Source organism: Vicia villosa, unplaced genomic scaffold, assembly GCF_029867415.1.
Source record: "Vicia villosa cultivar HV-30 ecotype Madison, WI unplaced genomic scaffold, Vvil1.0 ctg.000451F_1_1_1, whole genome shotgun sequence".
NCBI classification, from domain to species: Eukaryota; Viridiplantae; Streptophyta; class Magnoliopsida; order Fabales; family Fabaceae; genus Vicia; species Vicia villosa.
In genome coordinates, this window is record NW_026705214.1 from 1,545 (window position 1) to 21,030 (window position 19,486).

Consider the following 19,486-nt stretch of genomic DNA (forward strand, 5'->3'; position numbering starts at 1 on the left):
ATTTCAACACTCTGTTATTTATTTTCATGTGCATAAAATGTGAGTCGGAAGTCTCACAATGTTTGGAAAAGTGAAGGTTGAACATTTTATAAGTAAGATGACTCATATATCCATTGCCTTAAGGTTTTTTGTGAATATGTGATGTCTCTCTCACTTGTGTGTTGGTCTTGACCCAATGTGGATGCTCCTCGTGATAGCCCAATAATGATATCAGAGCTGATGATTTAATTAATGGGCCGACTCCTTTTATATCAAAAGTCTTCTAGACAAAATGGTGGTTAGGCGGCATGTCTCGTTGTAGTTCCCAAACGGCAGTAAAAGTGTATGTGAAGGATAAAACATCTACTTAAGACGGAGCATAGGGAATGGAGTCACACTTGAGAGAAAGATTGTTGTGCATAAGTGTGAGCAGAGCCGACCCAATACATGCTGAGGTCTAAGGCGAATTTTAAAATGAAATTTAATATAAAATATTTAAAATTTATTTGTTGAACTTTAAAATTCAAAATTAGTTATCAAATTATTTTAATTAATTTTACTTGGTACTTTTTAATTGATAATATAATTAATTTATAGTTTTAATCTTAAATAAACTTTATAAGTTTTTATATTCACTATTATTATATATTAACCATTATTATTATTAATGTGAATTTATGATATTAATATTAAAATAAAAAAGCTTAAATATTCTACAAAAACAAAATCTTAATATCGGATCGATTAATGTTGTTGTGCTGCAATAATTGTTCTCTGCATCAATTTTCCATTCTTTTTAATGGTTCTCTCTCTCTCTCTCTCCAAATTAAACTTCAATTTGAATTGAAACATTTTCAATAATGGTTATTAAAATAAATACAAATGCAATGTAATACTAATAGATTATATATAAAGTTAATGAATGCTACTTAAGGAAAAGATAATTTAGAGGCCCAAACGTGTGTTGGAAGTCTCACATTGTTTGGAAAAGTGGAGGTTGAGCAATTTATAAGTAAGAGGACTCGTACACCAATTGCCTTTAGTTTTTGGATGAATATATGATGTCTCTCTCATCTGTGTGTTGCTTTTGTCCCAATATAGATGCTCCTCATGATGACCCAAAACCCCTCCCTCTCTCTAGGTAAAGAAGTCCGCTAGTTGACGATCTCTATCTTTCAACATGAAGAGTCACTGAAAATAAAAAATTCATTCTTTAGGTCCGAAGAAAATCACTAAAAAGATATGAATATCTTGCTTGCTTTATCACAACTTTTTACCTTTATTGGTCCGTGATGTTGATAGACACATGCTACGAATGATGACACTATTAAGTCACCATAAGGATTTGGTCAACTCAATGACGACCCTGATCACCTCAATGTTTACAATAGATCAGGAGTTTAAAATTGAAGAAGAGAAGCTTGATAAGTTCCAAAATGTACTTATTTTGTGTATGTAAATAGTGGCACTAATCGATACTTTTGTTAATACCGTTTGAATAATTCCCCATTTTATGTATAAATACGTATACTTTGTGAATAGTTGTATTTTCATATACTTTTATACCATTTGATAGTTTTTCCTTTGTTTTTATAGGTATTCATGCTTATTGGAGCCTTGAGGAATAAAGTGTCAAAGGCACGTCTTCAATTTCGCAGTTTTGGTGCAAGCCCGCTTATTGGATAGATCATTGAATAAGCTTTCCAACATTTTGAACCGGGCGCAATTCGGAGTTACAGTTCTCGAGTTATGGCGAAAACAAAATCTGATTTTTAGCAGAGTCCGCTAAGCGGACTCTGTGCCGCTAAGCGAGCTGACAAACTTTCACACTTGTTAAAAAGGGGAAAATCACATTTTTAGGTTATGGGTTGGGTATTTTTGAGTCCCAACACCATCAACTTCATTCTTAGAGTAGGATTGGCTTAGAAAACAACACCGGGTCATGCACTTGGAAGATCGGAGGTGGATTTCTCATCAACCGGAGCTAACAACCCGCAAGATGTTTGGTTTATCTCTTCTATTCTCTGTGTATTTTTTTGTGTTGGGTTTGTTTGTATAGTTACTCGAATCATATGTATATTTACCGATTATCATGTTATGTTTAACTTGCTTTATAAATCTGTGTTAATGTTGTTCTGGATTTTTGCTCTATGCTGGGGATTTGGGTTGCTTTAGAGATAAACTTCTTGAATCCTTATCTAGGATGATAATCTGTTGGTTCTGAACTATAGAGATAGATTTAGAGCTAGCATTCACTGTGGGTATCTGTACTTAATGCTTTCGTGTTTGAGCGGCGCGCGAGAGATCGCCCACGCGAGAATACGGATGTTCTCGCGACTTCGCGTTAGAGATAACTTTAATTGTGAGATGATCTCTTTTGTGATCCAGAGATGGACGCTTATGTGATAGATACGTGATGACATAGATGAGTATCGTAGGTTGAGTATAACAGGTTGGTAAGTGTATGTTTGTGAAGAGTGAATATATTTACATTCCTGGTAAGTGATTTCTCTTCTAAGAATGTGTTTATTCTTTTCCTGTCTATATCTTTATTTACTTTTTGCTCATTCAATCCAAAGTTTGAAACCGTAGAAACTATTGAATGGCATCTCTCCATCTCTGTGGACACGATAATTCCCGGATAAATATTTCCAAATCTTTTGTTGCTTGTCCTATACTGCATTCAACAAAATGGCGCCGTTGCCAAGGATGGTTGTTTGAATTGCATCGCAATAGTTTCCGTGGTCTTGAGCTTTGTATATATCATATATATTGTATAGTTTCACTTGTATATATATTTACTTGTACATGTTTACTTGTTTATGTTCACCATATAGGTTTACTTGTATATGTTTGCATTCAAGTATACTTTTGTTGGTGAATGTTGGTGAAACGCGTTGAGATCGGACCAGTTTGTTATTCAAAATCTTCACTTTTCAACTTGTGAATCCAACATTCACCAACTTTTCTCTTTTTGTATGATAATAGTTGTTTGTGTTCCATACTTGTGCATATGTGTTGGTTTGTGTACATAATTGTATACTTGCGTTTTCTTTTATGTTCGTATAGTTGTTGTATATATTTGTACCCGTAACGTTTGTTGAGTGGTTGGTTAGGACACTTTCTTTAGGCTTGTGCGGTGAGACGTCACCATGGCATGATTGGAGGAAGCTACTTTCCAAACACCAAAACAATAAAGGCGCCGAGCTAACGACGTAAAACAAGCGCTTGTTGGGAGGCACCCCAACGGTTGGAAATGTTGTTTATATTTTTGTTTATGAGGTATTTATATGAAGTGGTAAGTGATTAGAACAGCTGGTGCAGTTCTGATTTTTCTGAGTTTTGCTGTGTCCGCTAAGCGGAGCAGATCTCGCTAAGCGAGCATAGCATAATTTTGTTTTCCTGCTCTGTGCCAGTGGGGCTCCCATTCCACTTGGTTCCCTTCTTTTTCCCACTCTCACCAAGGCTATTTAGTAGTAGATACTAGTTTTATTTTTCTAATTCTTTTATTGGTTGTTTGTACTCAAATTTTGTTCGGTAATTCGAAGATTTTTTAGGTGATTTTCCAAAGCTTGAGTGTTTCAACCTGCAGATGTATGGTAGGATATTGTTTTTGAAGTCGTGTCATTCAAGGTACTCATTTATCGCTTTCTATAGCATAACATGTTTAGGAAACTTTTCATTTGTACAATTACCATACCATTCATTCTTTTGCATTACTTGCTTATTGATTGAATCACTTTAGTTCCCAAACAATAAATGTGAGGAAGCTTTCCATTGTTCATATATGCTGGAGGCCACAATCTTTGTTTTAACTGGATTTTATTATGCTTAATATTTTGTTTATGTTGATTTTATGAAAGCATGAAAAGTATCAAAGCATTTTGTTTCATTTTGAGCACAACCATCATAACCAAATATTCAATTCACCTTGTGAGTGTGTGATCATTTGTTAACCCTTTTGAGCCTTTTTGTCAATGTCCATGTTGTTTTTTCGAAATGCTTATCTTTGAGTGTTTAGTTCTCATTTTTGCATGGATGATTGATTCTTTGTTTTCTTGAACCCTCAACCATGATTTTTGGTATGAATTCTTATCTTGCCTTAGAAAGTAGGGAGTATTCACATGATGATGTGGTTGAATTCAAGTTGGGGAGAAAAATGATTGTGCACTTATTTGGTTGTTGCTATGAAATTGAAAAGAAAAGAAAAAAATGTGAAAAGAAAAGAAAAAGAAAGAAAAAAATGTGAAAAAGTTTTGAAAAACAAAAAGAAAAGAGAAGCGAATAATTGTGCTAATAAGCATTGTGATTGGTTTGAGAAACTTGTGGTTAAGGAAGAAGGTTAATCGAGATTTTGTTGCTTAGAACTTTGTGGATTGATCACTCCCTTAGGTTTAGGAAAGTTTTTGTTTCGATTAGCCTTAGGACTTATCCCTTGTTTGTTAACCAAGCCACATCACAACCTTGAAAAGTTCTTGTGATTCTTGTTTTTGTATCTTCAATGTGATTTTTGGATGAATGCATAATTTAATCTTTTGTTTGCAAGATTGTTGGATGAGTGTTAAAAGTCCTTCACCTTTGTGTGTTCCTCATCCATTGATGAAATTTTGCTAGGTGTGATTCATGAGGTAACATGTATTGGTTTAGAATGTTTTGCATGATTTTTGTACTTAGGATTAGTTTCATTTACATGTTGTCGTTGTAGGATAGTGGCAAGTATTTACTTTGTTTATACATTTTTGTATTAAGCCATACATTTGTTTTTGGTTTTCAAAACTTGCTGATTCACAATTCTTTGGTTTATTACTTTCAATTCTTTGATTTATTTGACATTGTTTGAGGACAAACAAAGTTTCAAGTTGGGGAGAGCTTGATAAGTGGCAAAATGTACTTATTTTGTGTATGTAAATAGTGGCACTTATCGATACTTTTGTTAATACCGTTTGAATAATTCACCGTTTTGTGTATAAATACGTATACTTTGTGAATAGTTGTATTTTCATATACTTTTATACCATTTGATAGTTTTTCCTTTGTTTTAATAGGTATGCATGCTTTTTGGAGCCTTGAGGAATAAAGTGTCAAAGGCACGACTTCGATTTCGCAGTTTTGGTGCAAGCCCGCTTAGCCACCGTCAAGCGGACTTCCATAGGCTCAAAATAAGGATGACCAAAATCATCATTTTGGTTTACATTCATTCATTATTGGATAGATCATTGAATAAGCTTTCCAACGCTTCGAACCGGGCGCAATTCGGAGTTATGGTTCTCGAGTTATGGCGAAAACAAAATCTGATTTTTAGCAGAGTCCGCTAAGCGGACTCTGTGCCGCTAAGCGGACTCTGTGCCGCTAAGCGACCTGACGAATTTTCAGACTTGTTAAAAAGGGGGAAACTCACATTTTTAGGTTATGGGTTGGGTATTTTTGAGTCCCAACACCATCAACTTCATTCTTAGAGTAGGATTGGCTTAGAAAACAACACCAGGTCATGCACTTGGAAGATCGAAGGTGGATTTCTCATCAACCGGAGCTGACAACCTGCGAGATGTTTGGTTTATCTCTTCTATTCTCTGTGTATTTCTTTGTGTTGGGTTTGTTTGTATAGTTACTCGAATCTTATGTATATTTACCGATTATAATGTTATGTTTAACTTGCTTTACAAATCTATGTTGATGTTGTTCTGGATTTTTGCTCTATGTTGGGGATTTGGGTTGCTTTAGAGATAAACTTCTTGAATCCTTATCTAGGATGATAATCTGTTGATTTTGAACTCTAGAGATAGATTTAGAGCTAGCATTCACTGTGGGTATCTGTACTTAATGCTTTCGTGTTTAAGCGGCGCGCGAGAGATCGCCGACGTGAGAATACGGATGTTCTTGCGACTTCGCGTTAGAGATAACCTTAGTTGTGAGATAATCTCGTTTGTGCTCCAGAGATGGACGCTTATGTGAGAGATACGTGATGACATAGATGAGTATCGTAGGTTGAGTATAATGGGTTGGTAAGTGTATGTTTGTGAAGAGTGAATATATTTACATTCCTGATAAGTTATTTCTCTTCTAAGAATGTGTTTATTCCTTTCCTGTCTATATCTTTGTTTATTTTTTGCTCATTCAATCCAAAGTTCAAAACCGTAGAAACTGTTGAATGGTATCTCTCCATCTCTGTGGACACGATAATTCTCGGATAAATATTTCCAAATATTTTGTTGCTTGCCCTATACTGCATTCAACAAAGCTTTCATTGAAGGTTGACCCTTTAAAGAATGATTTATATGCCATTCAGGGTTTGGCAGAGACATTCTTACAAGTGTGAAATTTGAAGTGGATAGTGTTAGAACAAGATTTGTTCTGATCAATATTCTTAGTTTTGATGATAACAAGGATATGAATTTTGTGTGAGATAATGTGGTACTCTAATACATTGCAATTTCTATTTCAGGAAATATATAAAGAGTATGCACAAATCAGCGCTCAGAAGCTTTGTCTCAGAAGGTTCAGCATGCAACATCAGAACATAGTCTGGCAAGACATCAGAAGATGGTCAAGGCAGAATCAGAACATGGGTCTATGAAAGCATCAGAAGAACTTGAGGTCAGAAGCAGAAGCACTGAAGTTCTCATGGTATCACGCTCAGAAGCACTTCAAGGTCAGAAGACAAGAAGATGCTATGCACCAAGCTGTTTGACTCTGATGATATTCAAATATTATATTCAAACATCAGATCAGAAGAAAGTACAGGTGGCAGGCTACGCTGACTGACAAAAGGAACGTTGGAAGCTATTAAAGGCAACGTCAGTAGACACAGCGTGAACAAGGCTCGAGGTAGTTGACAAAAGCGTGAAACATTAAATGCAAAGCTGTACGGAACACGCAAAGCATTAAATGCGTTCAACGGTCATCTTCTCAAACGCCTATAAATATGAAGTTCTGATGAGAAGCAAGGTTAACAACTCTGAACCAAATTCTGTGAATATTAACTTGCTGAAATGCTGTTCAAGTAAAAACTCAGAAACTTCATCTTCATCAAAGCTCACTACATTGCTGTTGTAATATATTAGTGAGATTAAGCTTAAACGTTAAGAGAAATATCACTGTTGTGATTATAGCTTTTAAGAAGCATTGTAATACTCTTAGAATTGATTACATTAATTTGTAAGTAACTAGAGTGATCAAGTGTTGATCAGGATACTCTAGGAAGTCTTAGCTTGTGTCTAAGCAGTTGTAATTAGAGTGATCACGTGGTGGTCAGGATACTCTAAGAAAGTCTTAGCTTGTGTCTAAGCAGTTGTTCCTGGAGTGATCAGGATACTCTGGAAGACTTAGTCGCGGACTAAGTGGAAAACCATTGTAATCTGTTGCGATTAGTGGATTAAATCCTCAGGTGAGGTAAATCACTCCGCGGGGGTGGACTGGAGTAGTTTAGTTAACAACGAACCAGGATAAAAATAACTGTGCAATTTATTTTTATCGTTCAAGTTTTTAAGACTACACTTATTCAAACCCCCCCCCTTTCTAAGTGTTTTTCTATCCTTCAATTGGCATCAGAGCGCCGGTTCTAAGGTGCACGCACTTAACCGTGTTTAGAAAAGATTCAGGAAGAGAAAAACGCTTCAGTAAAAGATGGCTGGCGAAATTCCAACAAATCCAGCTGCATCTACATCTGGCTCTGCTGAGCAATACAATGGTAACAATGGCTATACTAGACCACCAGTATTTGATGGTGAAAACTTTGAATACTGGAAAGATAAACTGGAAAGTTACTTTCTTGGTCTAGATGCTGATCTATGGGATCTTCTGTTGGATGGTTACAAACATCCCGTTAAAGCTACTGGTGTAAGGCTCACGAGAAGCGAAATGAATGATGATCAAAAGAAAGATTTCAAGAATCATCACAAATGCAGGACTATTTTGCTGAATGCTATCTCTCATGCTGAGTATGAGAAGATATCTAACAGGGAAACGGCCCATGACATATATGAGTCCTTGAAGATGACTCATGAAGGAAATGCTCAAGTCAAGGAGACCAAAGCTCTCGCATTAATCCAGAAGTATGAAGCCTTCAAGATGGAGGATGATGAAGACATTGAAAAGATGTTTTCAAGATTTCAAACTCTGACTGCTGGATTGAGAGTTCTCGACAAAGGCTACACCAAGGCTGATCATGTAAAGAAGATTATCAGAAGCTTACCCAGAAGATGGGGCCCAATGGTGACTGCATTCAAGATTGCGAAGAATCTGAATGAAGTTTCTTTGGAAGAGCTTATCAGTGCCTTGAGAAGCCATGAAATTGAGCTGGACGCAAACGAGCCTCAGAAGAAAGGTAAGTCTATTGCATTAAAATCTAACGTTAAAAAATGCACTAACGCTTTTCAGGCTAGAGAAGAAGATCCTGAAGAATCAGAATCTGAAGAAGAAGATGAACTGTCCATGATCTCCAGAAGGGTAAACCAACTCTGGAAGAGCAAACAAAGGAAGTTCAGAGGCTTCAGAAGTTCAAAGAGATTTGAACGTGGAGAATCTTCTGGTGACAGAAGATCTGACAAGAAGAAGGCTGTCTGCTATGAGTGCAATGAGCCTGGACATTACAAGAATGAGTGTCCGAAACTTCAGAAGGAGAATCCCAAGAAGAAGTTTCATAAGAAGAAAGGTCTTATGGCAACATGGGATGATTCTGAATCAGAATCAGGATCAGACTCTGAAGGAGAGCAGGCAAACTTTGCGCTGATGGCGACAGAAGATGATGGATCAGAATCTACATCAGAATCAGATTCTGAAGAGGTATTTTCTGAACTATCTAGAGAAGAGTTAGTTTCCAGTCTAACAGAGCTTCTTGAATTAAAAGCTCATCTTAGTATCAAATACAAAAAGCTGAAAAAGCAATTTGAATTTGAAACTAAGAAGCTTGAGTTGGAAAATTCTGAATTAAAAGAAAAAGTTTTAAAATTATCCAATAATGTTGGATCTCCTTCTGATTCAGAAAAATCCACTCCCAGTATGAATCATATTCTGAAAGAATATGATTTAAGTTTCAGGAAGTTCTTATCTAGAAGTATTGGCAGAAGTCAGCTAGCTTCTATGATATATGCTGTGTCTGGAAACAAGAGAGTTGGCATTGGTTATGAGGGTGAAATCCCATACAAGCTTGAATCTGTGGATGATATGAAAATATCATACAAGCCTCTGTATAACCAATTTAAATTTGGCCACTCCCATGATATTAAGCACACATCACATGCACAAAGTTTTCACATAACACACACCAAGAAGCATGTGACACAACCTAAGAAATATCATGCAACTCAGAATAAGAAATATCATGCTGTTCCTCCTGTTAAATATTTTGCTAAACCCAAGTTCAATCAGAACTTGAGGAGAACTAACAAGAAAGGACCCAAGAAGTTGTGGGTACCTAAGGAAAAGATTATTCCTATTGCAGATATCCTTGGCGGAAAAGAGGACAAAAAGCAAAATGTCATGGTACCTGGACTCTGGGTGCTCGCGACACATGACGGGAAGAAGGTCTACATTCCAAGACCTGGTGCTTAAACCAGGTGGAGAAGTCAAGTTTGGAGGAGATCAGAAGGGCAAAATCATTGGCTCTGGAACCATAAGTCTTGGTAACTCTCCTTCCATAACTAATGTACTTCTTGTAGAAGGATTAACGCATAACTTATTGTCCATAAGTCAATTAAGTGACAATGGTTATGATATAATCTTCAATCAAAAGTCTTGCAAGGCTGTAAGTCAGAAGGATGGCTCAATCCTATTTACAGGCAAGAGGAAGAACAACATTTATAAGATTGATCTTTCTGATCTTGAGAAGCAGAAGGTGACTTGTCTTATGTCTGTTTCTGAAGAGCAATGGGTCTGGCACAGAAGATTAGGTCATGCTAGTTTGAGAAAGATTTCTCAGATTAACAAACTAAATCTGGTCAGAGGACTCCCAAATCTGAAATACAAATCAGATGCTCTTTGTGAAGCATGTCAGAAGGGCAAGTTCTCCAGACCTGCATTCAAGTCTAAGAATGTTGTTTCTACCTCAAGGCCGTTAGAACTCTTGCACATTGATCTGTTTGGCCCAGTCAAAACAGCATCTGTCAGAGGGAAGAAATTTGGATTAGTCATCGTTGATGATTATAGCCGCTGGACATGGGTAAAGTTCTTGAAACACAAGGATGAGTCTCATTCAGTGTTCCTTGAATTCTGCACTCAGATTCAATCTGAGAAAGAGTGCAAGATCATAAAGGTCAGAAGTGATCATGGTGGTGAATTTGAGAACAGATTCTTTGAAGAGTTCTTCAAAGAAAATGGTATTGCCCATGATTTCTCTTGTCCTAGAACTCCACAGCAAAATGGAGTTGTAGAGCGAAAGAATAGGACTCTACAAGAAATGGCCAGAACCATGATCAATGAAACCAATATGGCTAAGCATTTCTGGGCAGAAGCAATAAACACTGCGTGTTATATTCAGAATAGAATCTCTATCAGACCTATTCTAAATAAGACTCCTTATGAATTGTGGAAGAATAGAAAGCCCAACATTTCATATTTCCATCCTTTTGGATGTGTATGTTTTATTCTGAATACTAAAGATCATCTTGGTAAGTTTGATTCTAAAGCACAAAAGTGTTTCCTTCTTGGATATTCTGAACGCTCTAAAGGCTACAGAGTATACAATACTGAAACATTGATTGTAGAAGAATCAATCAATATCAGATTTGATGATAAGCTTGGTCTTGAAAAACCAAAGCAGTTTGAGAATTTTGCAGATTTTGATATTGATATATCAGAAGTTGAAGAACCAAGAAGCAAAGCTGCAGAAGCTGGCAGTCTCAGAAGCAATGGATCAGAAGATCAAGTTGCTGCATCTTTAGAGAATCTGAGAATCTCTGAAGAACCTACAGTCAGAAGATCACCTAGACTTGCTTCAGCTCATTCAGAAGATGTGATTCTTGGAAAGAAAGATGATCCTATCAGAACCAGATCATTTCTTAAGAATGACAATCAGAAGCAGTAATCAGAATCAAAAGGCGTAAAGTCTATTGAAAATTTTACAGCTGTCATCCATTATCTGATGGTGAACACATGTCTGTACGGTTAATACAAAGCGTGCAGTTGAAAAGACGCCGACCTAGGTAACTGTGTTAAATCATTTCATTTACCATGTTCTCTCTCCTAATGTCATTTCTCATTAAATGCATATTGATTTCTTTATTTTCAAATCTTTTAAATAACCCGCTTTATCTTCATTCTTTCTTTTTCTCTCTCTCTCTCTCTCTCTCTCTCTCTCTCTCTCTCTCTCTCTTGTGCATCCCCTTCGTTGCATTTTTTTTCAAACCCTAGTTTTTGATTTGATCTCAAAGCATAATCATCATGAACTCATCTTCTTGTTCATCGAACTCAAAAGAAAAGCTCACCTCTACACAGATCCTTCTAAGCAAATATGAGTATGCTCCATTGAAAACATGCTTAATACCCACGAAAGAACTGGAAGTTCTATGTGAATCTGCTGTGGACATCAACAACCTAAAAGCAAATGGCTTTAAGTGTGATGCAAGAATCTTTGAACAAGGATGGTCTAAGTATCTTGATAGATTGGTTGGTCCAACTTATCCTGAACTTGTGAAGGATTTCTGGGTACATGCAACGGTTACCGCAACTGCCATCATTTCATTCGTGCTAGGGCATGAAGTGGTTATCACTAAAAAGCTCATCAGGAAGCTGTACAATCTGAATGATGAAGAAGGTTGGACTGGTTTTCGACATGCATCAGTTGATTGGTCTAAAGTTGAACAACAAATCTCTCATACTTTTGGAATCGACTCTAATAACACAGGCACCTTAAGGCCGTTTTATAAAGTATGGGCTGAGATTATTCTGGGTTCCCTTCACCATAGAAAGAGGATGCTCTCCTCCTCCTACATCAGTCCAGATCACAAGTATACTCTTTTCTGCATTGGCAAAAAGACTGAGATCAACATTTCCCATATTTTGTTTGAGAATCTGAAGACTTCTATCTTTGAGTCAAGAGAAGACGAAAGGGCGAAGTACCCTCATATTTCAAGAACGACTATTCCTTTTGGAAGAATGATTTCAGACATTCTGATTGAAAGCAAAGTGCTGGACTCCATCAGAAAACTCAATGCGTCCCATTTTCTTGGAGTAGTTCAAGGTCCCATTTTCAATGGTGTGGATTTGTTCAGACTGGAACTCATTCAAAATGTACCTTCTGTGTGCACAAGCTTTCCTGACATTCTGTCAAGAAGAGTTGCTGTTGAAGGTTTTGCCTCCTTGTTTCAAAAAGAACTGCATCAGGTTGTCAAGCTTTACCTGGAAGATTGTGTTAGGAAGCAATCAGATATTGATCCTGCTTGGATCCGTGGCAGAGTTCTTCCGTCCAAGGCTGATCTTCTGAAGAAGGATCAGAAGGAACTAAAGGCTAGGCTAAAAAGAAAAGCCCAAGAAGATGAGGCTAAGAAAGCCAAGAAGTTGAGAGTCACCTATGATCCTGACAAGGTGGACTCTGAAGAACGAAGAGATAAAAGGATTAGAGACTCCTTTCGCAGAACCAGATCTTCTTCTTCTGTACAAACCTCCAGGCAGGTTTTTACTCCACCTCCTTCTGTCCCTAAACCATCTTTCCAATCACCTCCATCTGAACCAAAAGTAAACTTCACCTTACCAAATCCTTCTCCATCATCCGTCTCCTCTCCCATTCTAAACCCCACACCTTTAAGTATTCTTCCCCCAACTCCTTCTGATAAATCTTTCTCACCAATTCCCTTTTCAAATACTCCATCCTCTTCTCAATCTATCATTTCTGATATTCCATCTTCATCAATCATTCTCTCAGATATCCCTTCTTCCTCATCCACCGCACCTCCACCTTCTATATCACATCCCTTACCTACCAGAAAATCCAAACCTTACTGTCTTCTCTACCCTGACTACAAATTCACCTTCAAACCGCCTGAACCTGAACCCTATACCTACCTGGAACTTTTCAGACATGAGGTGATTAGCAATCTAGACCTTCTGAAGGATGCATTTCTAAATGGTCTGGATGATGTTTCTACAAGAAATCTCTGGAGAAGATTTCGCAAGGATTTTCAAGTAGAAGCAATGGGAGTACAGAAAAGACTAGTGGCTGCTGCTCCTGGTTACCCTGGTCACCTTCTGGAGGGTGATAATGGTATATATTACCATCCTCTCAGAAATTGTGTTGCTGCTGAGGAGAAGCCCTTTTTGGATGAATTGGAACAAGCAAGGCTTGCTGCTGCAATGGAAGCTAATCCTTGCAGGGATATTGTTATCTGGATTCCTGATTATCCAGTTCTTCTCGGGGATTTCAAGACCCTCTTTGACTTTCTGAGGGAAAACCCTTCTGAGAAAGATCCAAGCTTGGTCATTCCAGAAGTTGTTGACCCACCAGAAGTTGAAGGTCCTTCTGCTCCCAGGAATCTTGCTGCCATTCTTCAGGCACTTGAGAATGGAGATTCGGAAATTCCTGCTGCAGAATATGGAGATGCTTCTATGCAAGAAGCAGATGTAGAAGATCATGTTGCTGAATCAGTTCCTGTTGAGGAAATCCCTGCAACTGATCTATCTATGGAAGCTACAGATCACAATGCTATTCCTGTGGTTAGAAGCAGTGAAGCTTCTTCTGATGAATCTTCTCGTCTTGCAAGAACTCTGGAAGATATTCAGAAGAAACAGGATGAATTTAGAGCTTTCATGGAAAGGCAAGAAGGATACAACAATGGGGTTCAAGAGATGCTGGCCAAGATCTTGTCAAGGCTAGGGTCGTCTTAGATTGAGTCTGTGTTGTTTTGTTTTTTGCTTTTGCTGCATCTGTTTTTGTGCATCTTGTCTTCTTTCTCTGCGTGTACTTCTGTACCTGCTGTTTGAACTTCAATGAAATCATCCTTTTTCCTCCATCTGTTTCTTTTTGTTTGTATCTGAATCTTTTCTGTTTTTTGATGATATGACAAAAAGGGGGAGAAATATGTGATAAATGATTTGATTTAATCAGTTGCTTTACTAACAGAAGCTGCAAGCTTCATATGTTTTTAAGTTGTGTTGTTGCAGGAATCAAAGATTCAAGACCAACATGAGGAGCAACAAGATGAATCAAGTTCTTGGATTCTTGAAGCAAGCTGAGTGCTATGAAGCTTCAGAATCAGAAGCAAGAAGAAATGATCAGAGATAGCTCTTGGATTCTTGAAGCAAGCTGAGTGCTAGGAAACTTCAGAATCAGAAGCAAGAATGATCAGAAATTCTGATAGTAGAATATGATCCAAATCATTGTCTATTTGCTCTAATAAATTGTCTATTAGATCTGATATAGTCTATATGGCTTATATGGCTCTGATACATATTTTGTGTTCTGATACACATCTTATGTTCTAACTCATTCATGCTGACTTTTGTCGTTTAGTTTTGTTCTGTAACATTTCAGGATGTAGAGATGCTCTGATGATGCTCTGGTACATTCAACAATGTTCTGATACAATCTAGCATGAAGTGATGTAAGAAGAAATTCAAAGCTCTGAAGCTATCCGAGGGAAGCAGAAATCAGAAGCTGTGAATGTTCTAAAAGATCCAGAAAACTCAAGTTCTGAAGCTGTCCTAAATGGAAGCATGAATCAGAAGCCGTGAATGTTCTAAAGATTAAAGAAATTCAAGTTCTGAAGCTGTCCTAAATGGAAGCAGGAATCAGAAGCTGTGAATGTTCTGAAGATCAAAGAAATTCAAGTTCTGAAGCTGTCCTAAATGGAAGCAGGAATCAGAAGCTGTGAGTGTTCTAGGGATCTAAAGAAATTCAAGTTCTGAAGCTGTCCAAAGGAAGCAGAAGTCAGAAGCTATGAATTATCAGAAGCAAGAAGCTTATGTGATCGTCTCTACCGAAATAATCAGGGAAGTCTTTTATTATTAAAGTTCTTCGAGTATTTATTTCAGGGGGAGATTATTCATCTCAGGGGGAGATTGTTAATCTCAGGGGGAGACATATTCACATGCTTATGCTATAGCTGTGTAATTTGTCTTTAGCCGTCTGCTCTTTCTCATCGCAAATTCATATCATTTATATATGTTTTTGTCATCATCAAAAAGGGGGAGATTGTTAGAAAAGATTTGTTCTGATCAATATTCTTAGTTTTGATGATAACAAGGATATGAATTTTGTGTGAGATAATGTGGTACTCTAATACATTGCAATTTCTATTTCCGGAAATATATAAAGAGTATGCACAACTCAGCGCTCAGAAGCTTTGTCTCAGAAGGTTCAGCATGCAACATCAGAACATGGTCTGGCAAGACATCAGAAGATGGTCAAGGCAGAATCAGAACATGGGTCTATGAAAGCATCAAAAGAACTTGAGGTCAGAAGCAGAAGCACTGAAGTTCTCATGGTATCACGCTCAGAAGCACTTCAAGGTCAGAAGACAAGAAGATGCTATGCACCAAGCTGTTTGACTCTGATGATATTCAAATATTATATTCAAACATCAGATCAGAAGAAAGTACAGGTGGCAGGCTACGCTGACTGACAAAAGGAACGTTGGAAGCTATTAAAGGCAACGTCAGTAGACACAGCGTGAACAAGGCTCGAGGTAGTTGACAAAAGCGTGAAACATTAAATGCAAAGCTGTACGGAACACGCAAAGCATTAAATGCGTTCAACGGTCATCTTCTCAAACGCCTATAAATATGAAGTTCTGATGAGAAGCAAGGTTAACAACTCTGAACCAAATTCTGTGAATATTAACTTGCTGAAATGCTGTTCAAGTAAAAACTCAGAAACTTCATCTTCATCAAAGCTCACTACATTGCTGTTGTAATATATTAGTGAGATTAAGCTTAAACGTTAAGAGAAATATCACTGTTGTGATTATAGCTTTTAAGAAGCATTGTAATACTCTTAGAATTGATTACATTAATTTGTAAGTAACTAGAGTGATCAAGTGTTGATCAGGATACTCTAGGAAGTCTTAGCTTGTGTCTAAGCAGTTGTAATTAGAGTGATCACGTGGTGGTCAGGATACTCTAAGAAAGTCTTAGCTTGTGTCTAAGCAGTTGTTCCTGGAGTGATCAGGTTGTGATCAGGATACTCTGGAAGACTTAGTCGCGGACTAAGTGGAAAACCATTGTAATCTGTTGCGATTAGTGGATTAAATCCTCAGGTGAGGTAAATCACTCCGCGGGGGTGGACTGGAGTAGTTTAGTTAACAACGAACCATGATAAAAATAACTGTGCAATTTATTTTTATCGTTCAAGTTTTTAAGACTACACTTATTCAAACCCCCCCCTTTCTAAGTGTTTTTCTATCCTTCAGATAGATTCTTCAATTTCGTGAAAGGATCAACCCGTTATTTTAGAAATTAAAGAAGTCTGGCGATGATGTGGGTGTCTTTTCAAAAGAAGGTTCTTGTATTGGGGAACCTAAGAACGAATATTTTAAAAGGACACGTTATTAGAACAAGTAGTTGGAGAAAAGTTTTTAGATCGTACTTTGAACGATATTATGACACCTATCATTTTTTATAGTTGTCAAAAGCATAAGGTTTCATGTCTCTAAAATCCTAGAACTCCACTTTAAAGATCCAATGAATGTGTTATATAAATACCTTTCACTTTCGACCTTCACTAACTTAGTCATTGAAGTGTTTGCAGGTACCTCTGTCGGATCGGGAGCTTTAAGACAAAAAAAACCATATAGTATAATTCACTATTATATATTTGGTTCACTACCTCATTTGTGAACCTAAATGGGTTTCTCAAGAACAATAGTTATTTTAATTAATTTTCAATTGTAATTAATTTAATCAAAAGATGTTTATTTAGATAATTATATGTGTTAATATAACAAATAATATCTAATATAATTATCATTTAATTAAATTAGGCTTCTTTAATTTAATTATTTGTTTATTTTTTACACATTATGCCTTAGAGTTTGTACGTTCTCATAACATTGACAAATATATGAAATATTTTATTTAATAAGTTTAATTTCAACTTTGGTCCATCTATTTATTATTTTTTATTTTGTTTCGATTCCTTTTTAAAATTCAGGTTTTTTTATCACTTTTTTAAGTTTTTTTTTTCGGGATTTTAGTCCCGCTTTTTAATTTGAGGTTAAATTATAATGACATGATAGGACATTTGATAATGTGTCATTGCCACATCTATACAAATTATTTACATGTCATTTTTCGTTATTTTTTATTTGATGATTCATAATTCATTTTTATTTTATAATAATGTAAGTTATTATATTTATTAAAAAATTAAATTAAGTTAAAAAACATAAATTAAATTATTATTTATTTTGTAATCAAATAATTTTATAAAATAATTTTTTTAATCAAAATCACATCATCATTAACTTACCACCCCCAAAATTAAACATGTTTCTAGTGGAGTAGATGAGGTACTTGCCTTGCCTTTACCTATGAGATCACATTTGTTGTGCCATGAGGATTTTGTTGGACTGAGTATGCATGAAAGTTATTCGAAATAATGTATGAATGAACACATTAGTAGTTTGAGTAATATTTGAATACCTACAAACCCAAATATATGCAAACACACAAAAATAACAATGAATTGGTGAGAGATAATGAAAAATTTAAAGATGAAATGGATTTGGTGTATGAGATACTTTATAAGAAGGAAGATTTAATGAAGAAAGATTTTAGGGTAATGATAAAGTTTTGGGGAAAGGAAGAGATTTGTGTGAATGGATAGTGTTGGGAAGAGGTGCGTTGGTGGTTGAGTGAAAAAGGTGTAATGATAGGTTTATGGGGGAAATAAAAAGACATATTGGTAAGAGAAGTGTTGAGAAGAGGTGTGTTGGATGGGTAAGTGTGAGTAAATTTGGTTGACCAAGGATATGAAGAGGTGTGTTTGGAGAGATAATGATGTATGAAATGGATCAAAACAAAAAAATAAATTTATGCAGAAAATTTCAACTAATGAGTCGACCTGAAAAGGTCATGAGTCGACCTGAAACTCTATGTATTGAGAAATGAGTCAACACATATGATACATGTGTCAACACATACTGAACCAAATTGAAAAATTTGAAAAATTAAAGAAGATGTATCAACCTAAAAGGATATGAGTCGACACTTACTGAACCAAGTTGGACAAGTACCAGGTCGATTTGGTACAAAATTCAGGAACTTGAGAAAGCTACTAATAATTTTTCATCCAAGAATTTCGTAGGGAGAGGTGGGTTTGGTTTAGTTTTCAAAGGAACTTTGGCTGATGGATCAGTTGTTGCGATTAAGCAAGTTTTAGAATCCGATTTTCAAGGGGATGTTGAGTTTTGTTAAGAAGTTGAGATCATTAGTAATCTTAAGCATAGGAATTTGTTGCCTCTTAGAGGTTGTTGTGTGGTTGATGAGAGTGAGAATTATGGTGATAGATGAAGTCAAAGGTATCTTGTTTACGATTACATGCCGAATGGTAACCTCGAAGATTATCTTTTTGTGTCGAAGGATCCTTTGAAACCGAACAAATCGTTGAATTGGCCTTTAAGGAAGAACATAATCTTGGATGTAGCAAAAGGGTTGGCTTATTTACATTATGGAGTTAAGCCTTCAATTTATCATAGGGATATCAAAGCTACCAATATTCTACTTGATGAAGATATGAGGGCAAGAGTTGCCGATTTTGGACTTGCAAAACAAAGCAGGGATGGTCACTCTCATCTTACTACTGGGGTGGCGGGGACTCATGGATACTTTTCGCTGAAATACGCTCTTTATGGTCGACTGACTGAGAAGAGCGATGTGTATAGCTTTGACGTGGTTGTTTTGGAGATAATGTGTGGGAGGAAGGCTCTCGACTTGCCTTCGTCAGGATCCCCACAGGCGTTCTTGATTACGGATTGGGCTTTGTTGTTGGTGAAATAGGGGAAATTAGACGAGGCTTTGGATGGTTCTCTCTCTAAAGACAAAAAGAATACTAGTTTGAATTCGAAGAGCATAATGGAAAGGTTTTTGCTGGTTGGAATCCTGTGTTCTCATGTAACAGTCACTTTGAGACCGACGATTTCATACGCTTTGAATATGTTGGAAGGAGATATGAAGTTCCTCAAATTCCAGACAGACATATGCCTCTTGGACATCCTTCATTTTATAATAACAAATGCAACGAAAACACTTTTAGCATTTCTTTGGCGTTAAGCAGCTTCAAATTGCCCGCGGGAGACATGCTTAGCTAGTTAAATAACAAGTTATTTAGTTACCTTAAACGCAAATTTATCGCTTAAAATGTAGAACCGAGGAAGCTGTTTTCGATATGTGGTCTGCCCCGATTATCATGTTGTTACCGATATGACCTCATTTGAGGTTAATAAACAAATGATCATGTCATGTTACAAGTTAATTTGATGAAGATCTCAAGACCGAAATGATCATGTCATCTTAATATCAGAGAACACGATTCTCTCTTCTTCCTCTATCCGAAAACCCTAACACCGCCACCCTCATTTTT

General features: G+C 36.6%; 1 pseudogene; it reads left to right on the forward strand.

The window, feature by feature from the left end:
* The first annotated feature begins 18,308 nt into the window (after positions 1 to 18,308).
* Positions 18,309 to 19,214, forward strand: LOC131628392 (probable receptor-like protein kinase At1g11050; annotated as a pseudogene).
* The last annotated feature ends 272 nt before the right edge of the window (positions 19,215 to 19,486 follow it).